Here is a 16,535-nt window from a genome sequence, read left to right as displayed (position 1 = left end):
GTATATAGTTCATCATAGCACATGCCCCAGTATATGGCCAATGGCTAGGTTGGGGATATCCCTGTATTCTTTTGAGTTCTGATGGCTAATTTATAAGTAAAAAATCAAGACCTAGATCAGTCTGGCACACTGCAAGATGACATCAGCCCACTCCATTTAGCAAACTTCTCTTTCACAACTGATATGCCAGCAGAGACATAATCTTGAGATTTCTTTTGATTTCTTTCCAGAAGGGGTTGTTGGGCATTGGAATGGGCTGCCCAGGGAGGTGGTGGAGTCCCCATCCCTGCAGGCGTTCAAGAGTCGGGTCGATTTAGAGCTTAGGGATATGCTGTAGGTGGGAACTCTGCTAGGCGAACAGTTGGACTAGATGATCTCCAGGGTCCTTTCCAACCCAGATGATTCTGTGTGTGTGATTCTGTGTGTGATTTGTCTTTGGTGAATAGCACATTATGATACTGCCGGCTCTCCGGGAGAAGGCAACTTGCTGTTGATGACAGTGAATTGTATAGCAAGGTGATGGATACCACCGCATGGAGGACAAACCAGCAGGCAGGTAAGAAGCACAAAAGCAACCTGGGTCACACAGCCAGAAGTAGGTGGTAAGACTCGTGCTCTTTAAGGATGTGGATTATCATGCCCTGTTCAGGTCTATGGGGTTTTGCAAAGATGTTTGGTGGAAGAGAGCACCATCAGAGGCTGAGGAAAGCGTGCATGCTCTGACCACTGAGGAGATGGAGAACAAGCAGGTGATGGCAATGGAGAGGCAAGTTGTTTGATAATAGCTGTTTTGATGATGGTGGAGCTGCCAGGTAAAGACAACCCCTAAGAAGAGATTTGTGTGCATCACTCCATCCGTTACACACTGCCAGGCATGCAATTAAGCTGCAGTGAAGCAATCATTAAAAATCTAATTGTGTAACATGCAGCATTATGGGGGGCACAACCCCAACCTTTTTCTTGCTCCCTGTTCAGCCAGTGGGAGTGTTTCCTCCTCCCTCTGCTTGTGAGGCAGTTATGTTAATACAACACAGCTTTCAACCCTGCAAAGACTTTGGTTGAATGAAACTGTACTTTTTGTGGAGTAAAGGTTGAATACAGTCATGCTTTTCTTCCTTGGTCAGATAACAGACGATGAGTTAGGAGCTGCATTTGATGCTCATTGTATAACCCTGTGCACTACAGAAGAGGCAGCTCATGATTTTGAAAGGTTTACTTCTAGCAGCTTGCAGCAAACTCATGTCATATGTACTGCTTTTCCAGTCATTTAAAGACAGGGATTTTTGTGATGACTTGCTTTCATGTAGCCAGGCTATAGTGTGTGCTGAAATAACAAACTATAATTTATTTTTATCAAGAAATGAATTTTCTGAAATTTGCTATGTTTGGTGCTTGTTCATTTTCCCTTTCCAGCAATGGATGGTAGTGTACAAGTTCAGAAGTTTCTAGCCTTGGAGAAAGAAGAAAATTGTGACTTAATTCTAGTATTTCTATCACAAGATGGAAAAATAAGAAAAGTGAGTGGGGAAGTAGCAGAAGTGGCTTACAACAGAAATTCAGAAGACAATTTAAAAGATTAATTTGAGCCTTAAGTATATTATACATTTCAGAACTGCCATGGAGTCTTCAGGTGTCCCCATTGCAGCTAATACCATTTTTAAAATGTGGCTTTCCTAGCATTAATTTGTTGTTTGACTAGCTTACCATGACTTCATGCTTTCTGCATGGGGGGATGTAACGTTGCATGTGTTGATCCAAAACTTAGTACCAATTTGTCACTGCCACGACCTAAATGGTAGCTAGTGCTTTCAATATCATGCTACTGCAAAAGTGCAGGGTTTTTAGTTTTATTTTTCTTCTCATTTCTTAGCCTTATGAGTCCCACCTCTTTGGCTTAAGACTTGTCAGGTGTATTTATGTTTCTGACCACCTGCAATTCAAGAGATTAAAAAAAAGAACTTTAGAGTTTGTGTAAATATCAATGGATACAACATTTATCCATGCAGAAAGTTCTGGCATTGTAAAGACAGCTCTGTACAGGTTTTACTAACAGCTTTAATAAAAATTCCTGGCCTTTGTCTTTTCTATGGTTATGGAGGTTTGGGATTTTTTTGGGGGGTGGTTTGTTGTTTTTTTTTTTTCTTGTTGTTTTTAGTCTAGAAGTGCTAACTGATGGATAAAATAGGTTTATGTTGTATTATTTATTTGGAAAATCTGCTGCCAGTTTCCACAGCAGCTCAGAGATCTAAAAAAGTGAATGAATTTTAAATATTTAAAATCCGGTGTCACCACAAATAGCATATATTGGAAACTCCAAAGATACTGAGGAGAATCATCTTGTGGACATTTGTTAAGTCTAATGCTTAGCGGAAAGGAAGAGATTCTATCTGTATCTTCAAGGAGGAAGGGAGTAATTCAGTTACTACATGGACGTTGAGAGCAATGCAGTGTTTGTAGGCGTAAGAGAGCTGAGGGAGTATATTAGCTTAATGTGGACCCTGATACAATATACCTGCCTTTTCCCATGTGAGAAGATATATTTGCGGATATAACCGATATTTCTTCAATGCCAAAATTTGCTGGCTTGCAAATTGCAAGATGTTTGTCATCTATCATACCTTTTAGACCACTCTTGTGGCCTGTCACTATAGCAACTCTATTGGCTTCTACAGCAACACCTGGTCCTATCAGTAGCTTTACCCTGTTGAAGTTTCTTCATAAATAATCCATGTGAAAGTGAATGTAGCTGTCATGTTAATTTGTGGCTAACCTGGTTCTGGCAAGTTTATAATTATATTTATGAAGCAAATAAAGCAGATTGTTTGCTTTTTCTTCAGCAGTGACTTAACACAAACTGACAGAAACAAATAAAAGAAGCTTTACTAATCATAGTCAAAGCAAAAAAGAATGTCATAAGGAAGTTCTAGTTCCTATCATACAAATACATTACTAAATCTGGCCTACTGTCTGTCTGACCTCTAGTTAATAGACATAATAGTACTCTTTACAGAATTTGTTTACCTTCACAGTAAATATTATATACAACCTTTGGTTGCTTAATCCCCTTACTCCTCCACTTACCCCCTTCAGCTCTTTTCGTTTTCTCCATCCCAGTCTTGTCTCCATCCCTTAAAGTTGGGGATAGCATCCGTGGATGATGACATAGCATTTATGCTTTAAAATTTTACATTAAATCTTAAAGGACACATTTGAGTTAAGCTTCTGTTACCACTCAAATGGTGGATAATAGTAGGCTGAGGCTTTGCATCTCCCATGAGTTACAGTGTCTCGTCTCCAGATTTGCTCTTAATTTTGTGGCAGATCTTTTCATATGTAGGTCAAAGAATCTCTAGCTTAAGGAGTTAAAAATTGTAAATTGTGTTAAAGCTTTTTCATTGCTCTTGATACCTGAATATAAGGGTGGGAGGTAGTTGGAGCAGTAGAAGTCTGCAATTCTACCCTTCTGTCACTTCAACAGACAGTCCAAAGAGAAAATGCAATATTGCTGGTATAAAGTAGTAGCAAATAATCTTAGACTGAAAATAAACTATTTGAAAAACTGTAAGGGAAAAGTGTGCCCACAGGACATAATATCCTCCAGAATTACTTCTTATACATCACTGTTCAGGTCTGATGAAAACTTTCTGATTACTTTCAGAGGACTAGATTGTTATCTCTTCAGCCAAGATAAACAACTAAGTTCACAAAATACCGATTGTCATCAGTGGGCAATGCAGTTTGGCACTGAAAAAGATATCATAGTATCCTAGAATGGTTTGGGTTGGAAGACACCTTAATATCATCCAGTTCCACCCCCCTGCCACGGGCAGGGACACCTTCCACCAGCCCGGGTTGCTCAAAGCCCCGTCCAACCCGGCCTGGAACACTGCCAGGGAGGGGGCAGCCACAGCTGCTCTGGGAAACCTGTGCCAGTGTCTCACCACCCTCACAGGAAAGAATTTCTTCCTTATACCTAATCTAAATCTGCCCTCTTTCAGTTACAAACTGTTACCCCTCATCCTATCCCTACACCCCCTGATGCAGAGTCCCTCCCCAGCTTTCCTGTAGCCCCTTTCAGTACTGGGAGGCCGCTATAAGGTCTCCCAGAGCCTTCTCTTCTCCAGGCTGAACGACCCCAATTCTCTCAGCCTGTCCTCACAGGGGAGGTGCTCCAGCCCCCTGAGCATCTTTGTGGCCTCCTCTGGACCCGCTCAAGCAGGTCCATGTCCTCCTTATGTTGGGGGCCCCAGAGCTGGACAGCACTGTAGGTGGGGTCTCACAAAAGTGGAGTAGAGGGGGAGAATCACCTCCTTTGACCAGCTGGCAACTCTTGTTTTGATGCAGCCCAGGATATTGTTGACATATGGTTATGCAGATGACATAATTATAGTTCTTTGTTTCTATTCCTGTTTGACAAAATGACTATTTAAACCATTGGTAAATTTTATGGATTATATTTCTGTTCATACAGATATTCTGCACTATATTTATATTTCTGGCAACTGAAATAAACTTATTTTATCTGTTAAAGAATTACTAAGGCATATGTTTAATTTATTTGAGACTCTATTTCTTACTATTTCCTGTATTACAGGAGACCTTCATTAATTTAGAGCAGTGTGACACTTTTTGTAGTTCACATCATATAGAACAATTTCTCAGTTCATAATTATACCATCCTGCCAATTATTCTTTCTGCCATTCTCTGAAAAGAATTCTTTAAATACTTTATATAAGACATGACTTACAAACCCAAAGTAACCAAATCAACTGAAATCAAAGTAAACCTTTTTTCAGGATTTAAATGAAGTCAGTCTGTACAAAACAACTACAACTTATGTTGTAGGATCATTGTTATAAAAAATTAGCTTCTTCTGTTTGTTGCCTCTTCTTTTACAAATGCCAGTTCAGTTAAGACTGTCTGTGAGTTTATATCGGTGTATATAATTCAGAGAGGAATTACATCTGGAGATGCTGCCTACTGAAATAGCTGACCTGCTTTTATCCCCTGAAGGATATTCATTCAACGCATCCCCTGAAAAAAAGGATTTGCTACCTCATCGTAGTGTAATACTTAACAACAATGAAATACATGCATAAAAATCTTGTTGAACTGAACAAGGCCATTAATGCAGGAGCAGTGAGTAAGAATGTAATAGAAAATGAGAGACAGAGGGAAGATCACCCTTGTCAGCTTCCTCTCCACGGTGTATGGAAGAGTCAGGGAGGACAGCCTGCCTCTGTCACAAGAATGCAAAGTCCAGCTGGTGACTCTGACCTTACTACTTCCAGTGTGTACAAAGAAAGGACCATCCCTATATACTGTGTATCTCATTAGGATTTTGAAAGAACACCATACTGAAAGCTGAAGGGAGTTATGAATATGGGTGATTGAGTACAATTTTAGACATTGATACATGTACAGGTGTGGGAAGTTCTTGTCTAAGCAGCATATTATGTGAAAATAAATAAATTAGACCAGAGCAACTTTGAAATACCAGGTTGAATAATCTCACATGTACTGGATGTATGTATTTGATATCAGTTCAATAATTCACTGGCCAAAAACGTAATTACTGCTGCATGTATATCTTGAAGATCAGGTTATCATATGATCCTAAACCAGTCTTCAAAACAGAATCATTAAGGTATGGCATGGAAAGGCTCTGCAATCCATTTGGGACCGGGTCCTAGTAGAGACAAGTGCAAGATTTGCTCTTGGCCAAACCAGTAACACTACCTATTTCAGAAAAAAAAAAAAATCAAAAAAAAAACCATGCAGTTCTCTGCTCTTCCTGGTCTCGGGTATTGAGGGGAACCAGAAGCAACATGCCTGCTCCTTTGGCTGTGCAGTTTCTGCCTGACATGTCTTGGTTGTTCCTTCAGGAGACCAAATTGTGGAGTGAGTCATAAGTGTAGAGGTGCTGAGAATTCAGGAATCATCTACTTTAGTCTTTACAGTGTACTGTAAATCTTTAACATTTGGCAGTGAAAGGAGCTGAAGTGTATCATCACTAAAGTCTGCCATAACCAGCTAAATTATTATGTATACCTGGAATGTTTTTCAGGGTAAATGAAGGTCAAGAAATGTAGGTGTGTGTATGTGTGTGTGTGCAGGGAGAGGAATGATGCATCTCCAGAGTCTCTATTAAGAATTATTAGGTTCAGATTTTACTTAACATTCCTCACACATGTGTCTGCGTGAAAATGGTAACATTTCTCATTATAAATTTTAAGAAGATTGCAACATTTTAAAATGTTACCTAGATTTTCTGGTATGACTTTACCCCATTGTCTACAGTAAGACTGCTGATGTAAAAAGGTGAAATGAGATTATTTGGTTATCTTTTGACTTCTTGATTAGTCTGTCTACTCTAATTCTAGTATCATCTGTCTTTAAGAATCAGTGTTCCTTCAGTCTTTCCGGTTTCTTCTTGACTACTGTTAGTTAATTTTAGATTCAAATTTGGAAAACACCATATACAGTCCTGCTCTTCCCTGTTTTCTTTTTATTGCAAAGGTAGAAGAAATATAGAGTGCCACATTTGTTATATGAGAGAAATGGGATGGCTTTAAAAAGTAGGGAAGATTGTGGCTAAATGTGCTTTTTGAGTACAAATATTGCTGTACAAAAAATGAGTAAATTTGATTTGATGCTGAAAAAATATCAAGAACAAAAGCCAAAGAAATTATCTACTAGAATAGGAAGCAACCCACCCCCACCCCCCCAACTGTATCTTAACAGTGTCAAATGATGATTTGCCACTTCCTTACATACAGCCTTACAAGCAGCTTTCTAAACTTCAAGACTTTTAAGAAGTAGCTGCAGATAATAAGCAAGACACAACAAATAAATCTTACTATCATTTTGTGGAGTTACTAGATGTTTCTTAATTTATAGCTACTTACTTGGGATGGGGAAAAAGATAATTTTTTTTTTTTTTAAATTAAAATTAACTTGGTATTCTTGGTATAGTGTCAGTAGTAATTCTATTTTGACATGGAGCTGAACAGTGGTATGCTTATATTTTACTGGAACAGCAGAAACTTATTCTAATTGTTATTAATTACTTCAACCCACAGGAGTTTCGCAAGTATTTTTGAGCTTGTAAAAATATTTGTGTCACTTTGAATTTGCAGGATACATTGTACTTGTTTTTCTTCAAATTATTTCCTCTATCTAAAGTTACTTTTTTATGATTTTTTTTTCTCCTTTCTTTAGTTAGCAGGAAAATGTTGCACAGTGACCAAGCAGTCTCAAATCTCAAAGCTTTTCCCACCAACTGATCAAAATAGATTTTAGGTGGAGAACTGCTATTTGAGGTTATAATTCTTGGGTGGTTGGTAAACCGCTTTAAGGTGGCTAATCCCATTCATCACTGAAATAAGAAAGCCTATTGGATTGGAGAACCAGATAACTTTAAATCTCAGTTTGAGTAGGAAAGTTCAAGTGTATATCTGAAATAATAGCAAATGCTGCACCCCAAATATTCTCAGCATAAAGCACAACATATTTTGATCAGAGACTATCTAATGTGATGTTTGCAAACTTCATAAAATATACATATCCTTCCCTGTCTGATCTTAAAACATTTAGTCTTTAAAGAAATTATTATGAAGTGTCTCGTGTTTATGTGTTTTTGTTAACTTTACTGCATTTTTGGGTAGAGAAGAAAGATAAAATAGAAGGACCTTGTAAAGAGAGAAAGCGAATTCTTGTTTATAAAATTAATACTGCCCCCCCCCAAAAAAATAAATACAGAGGAGTCTTAAATGCTTCTTAGGAATTATTGTATCTACAATACGCATCAGACTAGGTATTTTAAAGCTAGGTGCGAATAGGAGTCCAGTTCAGAAGATTTATTGAACAAACTGCAGTTTCTTTGTATACACACCTGGGTTTCCTTCCTGTGGAAATTGAGGAGTGTGAAGATGGTGCACAGCCATGTCCTGACCCCCTGTGTGCAGGGTGGAGGAAGCCCAGCAGAACTTGGGCCTAGAAATGCTGAGGTGCCCCCATTTCAGATGTATCCAGTGCCCATTAATTTATGCTTCTTCTCTGCAAGGTAGGTCACCCGTCAGGACTGCTGCAGCAGTGCTGCTCTCCATTAATTAGGCAGCTTGGCTACTGCTACCATCCAATATGTGTGTCCTAAACTGGATGTGATGCTACTTTGAAAGGGATAGCCACAGCAAAGAGAGGATGGGAACAGCATTAAGTGAAATACTGGTGTTAAAAATGCTGAAATCTTAAATGTGTCACCCTTGGTAAAGTTGGCAGTGCAGCTCTCTGCCTTCTGCTGAAGGGAGAGCAATGAAAACAGGAGGGAAGAAATAGGAGCAGTCTGTCTGGAAAGGGGCAGCACTAAGAGGTGAGAAACAACCATTTGCATTAGTCTGCAGGTGCAGAAATTGTAGGGAGAAGAAAGAGATGTTCAGCTAATCTGACTGCTTTGGGACAGGGTCCTTGACTTCTCTGTTTGCTCTGCCTGTGTCCACTCACTGACCCTCAAGATGTTGCATGTTTTTAGCCACCTTTTCACCCATTGTAGCACCTGGTATGGTGTGGCTCGCCACCAGTAGTTGATAGGTCCTGATATATCCATTTTGAGATCTGATTATGGAATCAAGTCCCACTTTGACTAATCCCACAGCCTCACCGGTGACTTTCCCTTGGCTCCTTATACCATCACACCGCAGTGGTTGTGGTGCTGTGGCATAATACAGAGCTGTCTTTGAAAATTCTGGGATGTTTTGGAAGAAAGATTTCTGCAAAAAGGTGCAATGATGTGAACCTGAGTAACAAATTCAGGAATGCAGTGTAATTTTTGTTTAGGAAGGGTTTCCATCTGTGCTTCAAAGCTGTTGTAATATTCAGGTTTCTTGCTTTCCTACTTTTATTTAGACTTATTTATCCTGGTCATCTGGCTTTATTTGTTCTGTGAACATGACTCTGTCCCCCTCAAGTAATTTTTAAACCTACTAAGCAGTCTGATTTTGAGAGAAAATGTTTTTTCAAACCTCTCAGAGGTTTGAACTGCCTACAATTTTCAGTGGCCCTCTTAAAGGAAGACATTATGTCGGTGATGAGAATTAGGGAAAAAAAAAAGGATAGCTTGAGTTGATCTGTTTTGTTGATGTGCTGGATGAGTTACTCAAAATATTTGTGGCTCAGAATCAGTCATGGTTGTTTCTTCTTTGTTAGTAGGTTTTGGAGGAGATGGGACAGGGATGGGAGAGCAGTGGGAGGAGTTTAAAGGATCTGGAGAAAGGACTTAATATTGCAAAAGTGAGAAAGATAGATACTAGAATGCAAAGAAAAGAACTAGAGTTACTGTAGAGAGGGACAGGGGATAAAAGAGTGTAAGTCATAAATGTATGGGAAGAACTTTGTTAGCCATACTCCTTGTGAAAGAAGTAATTTAAATGCAGAAAATTTCTGAAGTCTCAGATCTTTTCATTAATCTCCAGGTTATCACTTTTAACAGGTTTGTTATAAATTCAGCACTTGATAGTTTTCTCCCATTGGTGCAAGACTTCCCTGCATTAGACTTTACACCACTTTTTTTTTTTTTTTTTTCTTTCTTTCAGAATTAGCACCAAGCAGCTATATGGCACATGCACATTTCTCTATTATAGGCAAACCCCAGGAAGTTCATTAAGTTTTCTTTATGGCTCCTATGCACTGCTGGAACCGTACCTAAGTGGAGTGTTTGACTGTCAGTGATTAGATACCATAAGGGTATATACTTTAGAAAATATCATAGTTGGCATACAGAAATAGACAAGTATAACAGCACTGCAGAGGACCATTTATTCAACAGGCATTTCAGTTGCATAAACAGTAACACTTACCGAGTTCCTGACATTGGCTTCCAGCTTCAACAGTAAAATTGTTTCTGAAAGAGCTTATGTGTAACCATACAGTATGGCAGAAATAAATATATCCTAAATTCAAGGAAATTGTGGATGTCAGAGATGAGCAGATTCCTACTAGTTTAGAATTTTACTGTTTATAATTCTATTTTCAGTGTTTTGGTGCAAAAATACTTCTTTCAAGCGAAATACTCTTGTGAGAAATATGACATTGGTTGAATATTTGGTTGGGTATTGGGGGAAAATAATCTTGTTACTCAAATAGTCCCACTGAACATGATGCTTAACCTAAAGACGTTAAGTGGCAGACTGGAATAATGCCAGCAGATAGGCTACTCCTGAAGCAAAACATGCCAGGTCTGCAACTCTTCAGAGTTTTTATTAGCTCTTTTGTTGGTGATCATGAGGAACTGGTGCTGTTATCAAGGTAATCTTTAATAATACTCTAGTAAAAGTACTACAAAGAAATCTTCTTTTCCTTCTTCCTTTATTCCTTCCCCTTTTCCCAAAATTTCTGATTATCTGTTAACATTCTTCAGTTGTCTTTTTTCATAACCGATCATCTTTTCTATTTTAGATCTTCCTACTTCCGCGCCACACTGCTGCAGATTTATTGCACAGGTTTTGTTATATTTGAGTGGATGGGCTGATCTTTCATACTAAAATGCCAGCTTCCAACACTTAGAAGAAGACAATAATAAAAAGATCATATGGATATCATGCCCTGTGGTGTGTGTGCTTTAAAATGTTGTCATGCAGGGCCCACAAAGGTGTTTGTACCACTCATGTTTGAAACCCTCTTGTGAAAAGTTAGCCAATACGTTGCAGTTTACTATCGAGGAGTAGTTTAACAATGCCATTAGTCAGTGCATGCTTCTATATATCAGTCTGACTTAGACATGAAAGTGTATTTAAAACATCTGTTCCCTTCTTTAAATTGTTTGGTACGGTCTAAGCTGAACTAAATAATAGTCTCTGTTTTGCAGAGCAGCCCTACTGTTTTGATGTGAAACAACCACCAGTTCTCAGTAGCTTTTAATGCAATCTTACACAATGAGGTGTAAATTTCACCAGCAGCATAAAATATTATTAGTACAGTAATTTTCCGAAGTTTTGCCACCTTCATGATTTCAGCAGGGGCTAAGGCCTGCCTGTGCTGCTGTGATCTCTGGGCCTGGCAGGATGCACCCACAGTCACAGGAGGACAGAGCCGGGCAGCTCCTGCCACGGCTCCCCCATGCAGCCCACGCCAGCAGCGGCAGAGTGCAGGCTGTCATCGGCACCTTCTGACCCAGCAGCCCCGGGTATGACTCGACTTCCCCCATAAGTTAGAATAACCATGAGCTGCTCTAATTTTTCTTGGCAGAAAGAGCTCCCTGGAGGCATTCCTCTGTTTCCGAGTACTTTGTGTTTGTCGGAGACGCTGCCTCAGATACTCTCTGTCTCTGTGTCAAGGACAGGGAATACGTTGCATAAAAGCACTTTGCTCAGAGGCCTATTAAAGGCACCTTTATGTCTCTAATGGACTACAGCAGTGCCCAAGGGATTAATCAGGGGGTAGGAATGATCCCCCTTCCTTGTTTCAAGAAATGTTAGTATCTCACAGACCACGTTTTCATTTTCTTACAGCACTTGACAAGCCAACTTCAGGACAAGTTGCTTATTACTCAGGGACAATAAAGGATAGGGGTTCACTGAGGCAATATATTTACTCCAGGAAGAGTATCTTCTGTCAATTCTCATTTTCTCCTTGTTTTTGAGCTTGCCTAGGAGCAATTCTGGCAAGATCTGAAGGGAATTGCCACGGGAGGTCACTGGGATAGGACTCCCGTAAGAAGGTCTCAGAGGCCCTCCAATAGGAGATAGGGAGACATTTTTTACTTTCTCTAATAGCTTTGACAAAACAACAAACTCTTCTTCACCACCCCCAATGATAACCCACATGTTTTTGTGAGATGGTGTAGTTTTTCCATACCTGAAACAAAATTAGAGGTGATACAGTAATGGGTTCACAGCATTGATTATCTCCATGGCAATATATCATATACTTTGGAAACTTCTCCGTCTAGATGTTAACCCTTCATTTGTTTTCTAACTGGGTGCCTGAACTACGCTAATCAGCTACTTTGGTACTGTTATTCTTTTTCTTTTTTTTTTTTAATATCCCCTTTTTCTGTGTCCTCCCTATATCTTTCTTACTCTGTTAAGATGACATGATAATTTTCAAACCATTGTGTATGATTATCCTGCCATCAACTACAGGTGAAATTGCAGTTCTCCAGCCTCTATATGAAACAAAAGCAGCACTCCTACACTTTCCTCTTAAGCACCAAATACCCTAGAGGTGTAGAAGGTGGATGCTCTGAGCACATATCTTTCCCCTTGGGCTATCTTTCAGCAACTTCTGTGCTGCTTTAGTTGGTCCTGGCCTACTAATACCCAGATAGAAACCAAAACCATAAATTAACTCATGATGGGTAAATATTTATCACCACCATTCAATGTTTTTTTATATATTTTGTTTTGTAACACAGTGTTGGTTTCTAAAAAAATACATAGCAAAGTGTGTCACTTATCACATTTCCACTTCAAGGAAAGGGCAAAGAGCCTTTTCTTAAGGGACAGGTTCGTCATCAAAGTAATGCACCAAAAAATGGAAGAAAACAAAGAAGAGAATGGTAGAAATGTTGGTTGAGAAACGAGGTCACCCTGTGGACCATTCCTCTCAAACCAGGACTGTCACCAACCCTAGATCAGGCCAGCCAGGGCTTTTTCTTCTGGAGTCTGGAGAGCTTCCAAGGATGGAGTTTGTACTGCCTCTCAAGTTAACCTCTTCTCGCCCTGCCCCCCCCCCCCCTCCCAGCAAGGAACTCTCCTCCAGGATATTAAACTATCCACCCATACTAAGAAGATCTGGGCTGCGTCATGTTTGTAAGCACCCTCCAAGCAGCTGCAGGCTGCATAACCACCTACTCCCTTAACTAAACAAATCCATCTTCCTCAGTCTCTCTTCACAAGTCACGTGCTGTAGGGTCATTACTGTCTTAGTAGTCTCCTGCTGGATTTTCTCCAAATTCTCAACATCTCTCTCTTGGGCTGAAGAGTCCAAAAACTCTTTGCAATATTTCAGGTGATCCTCAACAAGTGCTGAGTTAGAAGGGTATAATAATTGATCTACTAGCTCTTCTCGTCCTAACAGGCATGCTTGCCTTGTTGCTATGAGAGCACACTTTTTAGCACATTTTCAACTAGGCATCCACAGTAACTGCCGGAAATTTTCCAGCATAGCTGGTACTTTGCAGGTTAGTTTCCAGACTCTACTGACACACAAGGTTATTCTGCCCTAGGTGAAGAACTTTTTGCTTTTCCTTGTTGAACTTGAGTTGGCCCCACTCTGAAGATTTTCAAGGTCCTCCTGGACTGACTGGGTATATCTCTCTATTCAGAGACTGAATCTCTAAAACGTGTTAGAAGTTCAGACTTAGCCAATTTAACCACACTGAATTAAGTTTATTACAAGAGTGAGTCTCTTCATTGTTATTAGAGACACATCAGGCAGTTAATTTCTTTCCCCTTGCTATAAAACACTGTGAACAAGAGTATTCCGCTGATATAGGAGATCTATGCCTGATCTTGACCCATGTGCTCTAACTTGTGTTATCATCTATTCTGTAAACTCCCAAAGGCCTGAGTTTTATCTTCCTCATTTGTTGTACTGCAATCAATCCAGATCATACTAAATCAAAAAGTTTCAGCTAGTCCGGCTCAAAACAGGCATTCTGAATTCTGGCTTGCTGTTGCAAGTATTACTAATCTTGTAGGAAGAGTTATTTCACAGGCTAATTTATTTCAGAATCATCTCAAGCATCAACAATTTTTAAAAGGCTACAATGCTACATTCTGCCAGGACCCAATGCAGCAAGTTCTGCTAGTAATTATTGCATTTTATTTCATTAATCAACATAAAGCTATTCCTCATTTTCAAATGCAAAAGAAGTAAGAAGAGCATTAAGATCAATTGTTTGTTTGTTTGGGTTTTTTTTTAATTGACTTAAAAGGTCTATTTCTTGTTTTACTTCACCACTGAATCATTTCAAAATCAGTGAAGGCAAAGGTGTTACACTAGTATAAAATCAATAAGAAGGGAGTTAAAAGGGCCATACTTTCTACATGCAGTGAATGAGAAATGAAAGCGAGGTTTATAATATCATAAACCTTGGAACTGTGTCTGGTAATTATCCCTGATATGGCCTTCCAGGGAAATGACCACCATCTGCTGCTGCCCACCAGTGCCCTGAAAATACAACCAGGCTGCTAGTATTCACTGGAACCAGCAGTAAACTAATCCTCTCAATTTCAGCTCTTAAGATTACATGTAATTGTGTGCAAGATGCAAGCTCAGTCTACACAGATTTTTCAGGCTCTGAAGTTGTGAAGGTTGAAGTAGTTCACATTTGTCCTATACTTGCTGTTCAGCTTCCCCCTCTGTATTTGTATTTCACTGCTGCTTTTGTTTTTAAATTGCTGGCAAAATGGCTACCTGCCGAGTTTTTGGTGTATTCTCTCTGGTTCATGCATTTAGATGTGGGACTTTTTGTCATAGAGCAGCTTTGGGCTCCTATAAGACTGCTTTTAAAATAAAGAAAATGTTTCAAGGTTCTAAGGGAGTTTAAGTAATATACACACATCTCTACAAGGAATATACAGAAAGTAGACCATGGTAAGACGAAGCATGATAGAGAAATCTGCTGAAATGAAAGACCTAACAGTACGAAGACATGACACGGAGAAGTTAGATTACAAGGAGGAGGTAAAATAGAAAGGGAGAGAATTTGTAAAGAATACAGGGCAACGCTAATTCTGGTTTGGCCATTTCTACATGCTTCTAACTTTCAATGCAATATAAAAGGATACCTTCACAGAAGGTTTTCTTAGTAAAATAAGTAGAATAGTAATAGAAAAACATACTGTGTGAGTTCCTAGTACTTCAAAGTACAGCAAAGAAGTACTAATATATTCAACCAATAAAGTCTAAAAGTAGAGGAATATGGAATTTAGGAAAAAATTGGAAAACGAATAAAGCAGAAAAGGAGAGAAGCTGTGGAGGGATTCTGTTTTGTTTGCTTTCCTTCCCCCATTTCAGATGGATTAAAGAATTATTAAAAATTAAAATGCAAAATCACTCTCAGACAAACCAAGTAAGAATGGGTTCGGCTGAAATGGGTAATATCTGGATCCCAGGGGACCCAATTCTTCATCTCGTTTTGGCTATGATATAAAGGGTCTCTCTGAATCATTTGGAGTGGCCTGCAGCAGTAATAATGTATTCCTTAGAGCTTATTGACAGAATGCAGGACAAGAGAGGCAAAAACCACCGGAGAGGCTTTTTTCGGTGTGAAACGAAGCACTTTGGCTTCTGTGAATGAAAACAAGACTGTGGTGGCATTAGATACAAATTAAGGATGAAAATAGGCTCTGTCATAGGAGGTATTTCCCAAGAGATAGCCATCTCAATTTTTTGGTCAGTGTTTGAAGGCAAAAAGGGTGTAAGGCTCAAGCTGAACTCGAATAAACCATAGAATGAGTTTGCAAAATCAGGGTTGTGAATATTTTAGAAAAATGTTATAAGGTTTTGTTCGTTTAATTGTGGAAGCATTATTAGGGATTCAGATAGAAAATGTTACACTGATAATGTTACAAGGAAAAATAAACCCACTGGTCTTTCAGGTAGTAATGGGCACTGAACACATAATTTTCACTCCATGACACAGAAAACCTTGTTCCATACATAAATAGGGAGGAAAATAAGGGTTTACATATCATGCTAAAACAACCCAGTGGTCTATATTAGGGACTCTCATGTGTAAGCTGATGAGAGTGAAAGACTGGAAATTCCCCCAACTCCCTTGCCTGCCTCCCTGGCTCAGTACGGAAGGGGAGAAGGGAGAGCAGCTGCCTCCAGCAGCAGGAGGCAGAGGGCACAGCAGAAGGTACTTTGGTACCTTGGGACTGGTCCTCTGAGACAGCTGCTGCAGCTCTTAGCTGCTTTTTTTTTTTTTTTTTTTCTTTCCCCTCTGTCTTAACTTTCAAGTCCGTGCTTTCCTTCTAATTATAAAATAATAAAGGAACCTCACAGTGGTTCTGTGCAATCATCTCGAGGTTTTAGTCCCAATTCTCAACTCGCAATATTTTTATTTCAGCTTAATTTCCTTCTCTCCAGTGATATTACTCCCCAGTTACATTGAAACACGACTTTCTGAACTATCTTTATGGATAATGTATAGATGCAAATTCAGCTAAATGTATATTAAGCAATTTATTGCAAGTGCCACTGTACATACAAGGAGGACGATGGAACCTAACGTGGCAAAAAGACAGATCGTTGTAAGACAGGTTCTGTTTCTACCTTTGCGCACACAGTGAGTGAAAGATGGCACAACGCGTAACTGTGAAGACAAAGGTACACTATAATACATTTATCCTTATACCACTCAAGTGAAACAGCTGTGAGAAAAATAAGGGTCCTAACCTCACAAGGCATATAAATGATGAATGTTCTATAATGTTTCCTATCTCTCTGTATTTTTTCTCCTTTGATAATGCTGTTATCTCAAGATCTCTGCCACAATATTATGGAATATATTTTATTGTTATATAAG

Source organism: Athene noctua, chromosome 4, assembly GCF_965140245.1.
Source record: "Athene noctua chromosome 4, bAthNoc1.hap1.1, whole genome shotgun sequence".
In the NCBI taxonomy this organism is placed as follows: Eukaryota; Metazoa; Chordata; class Aves; order Strigiformes; family Strigidae; genus Athene; species Athene noctua.
This window is presented reverse-complemented; position numbering follows the sequence as displayed.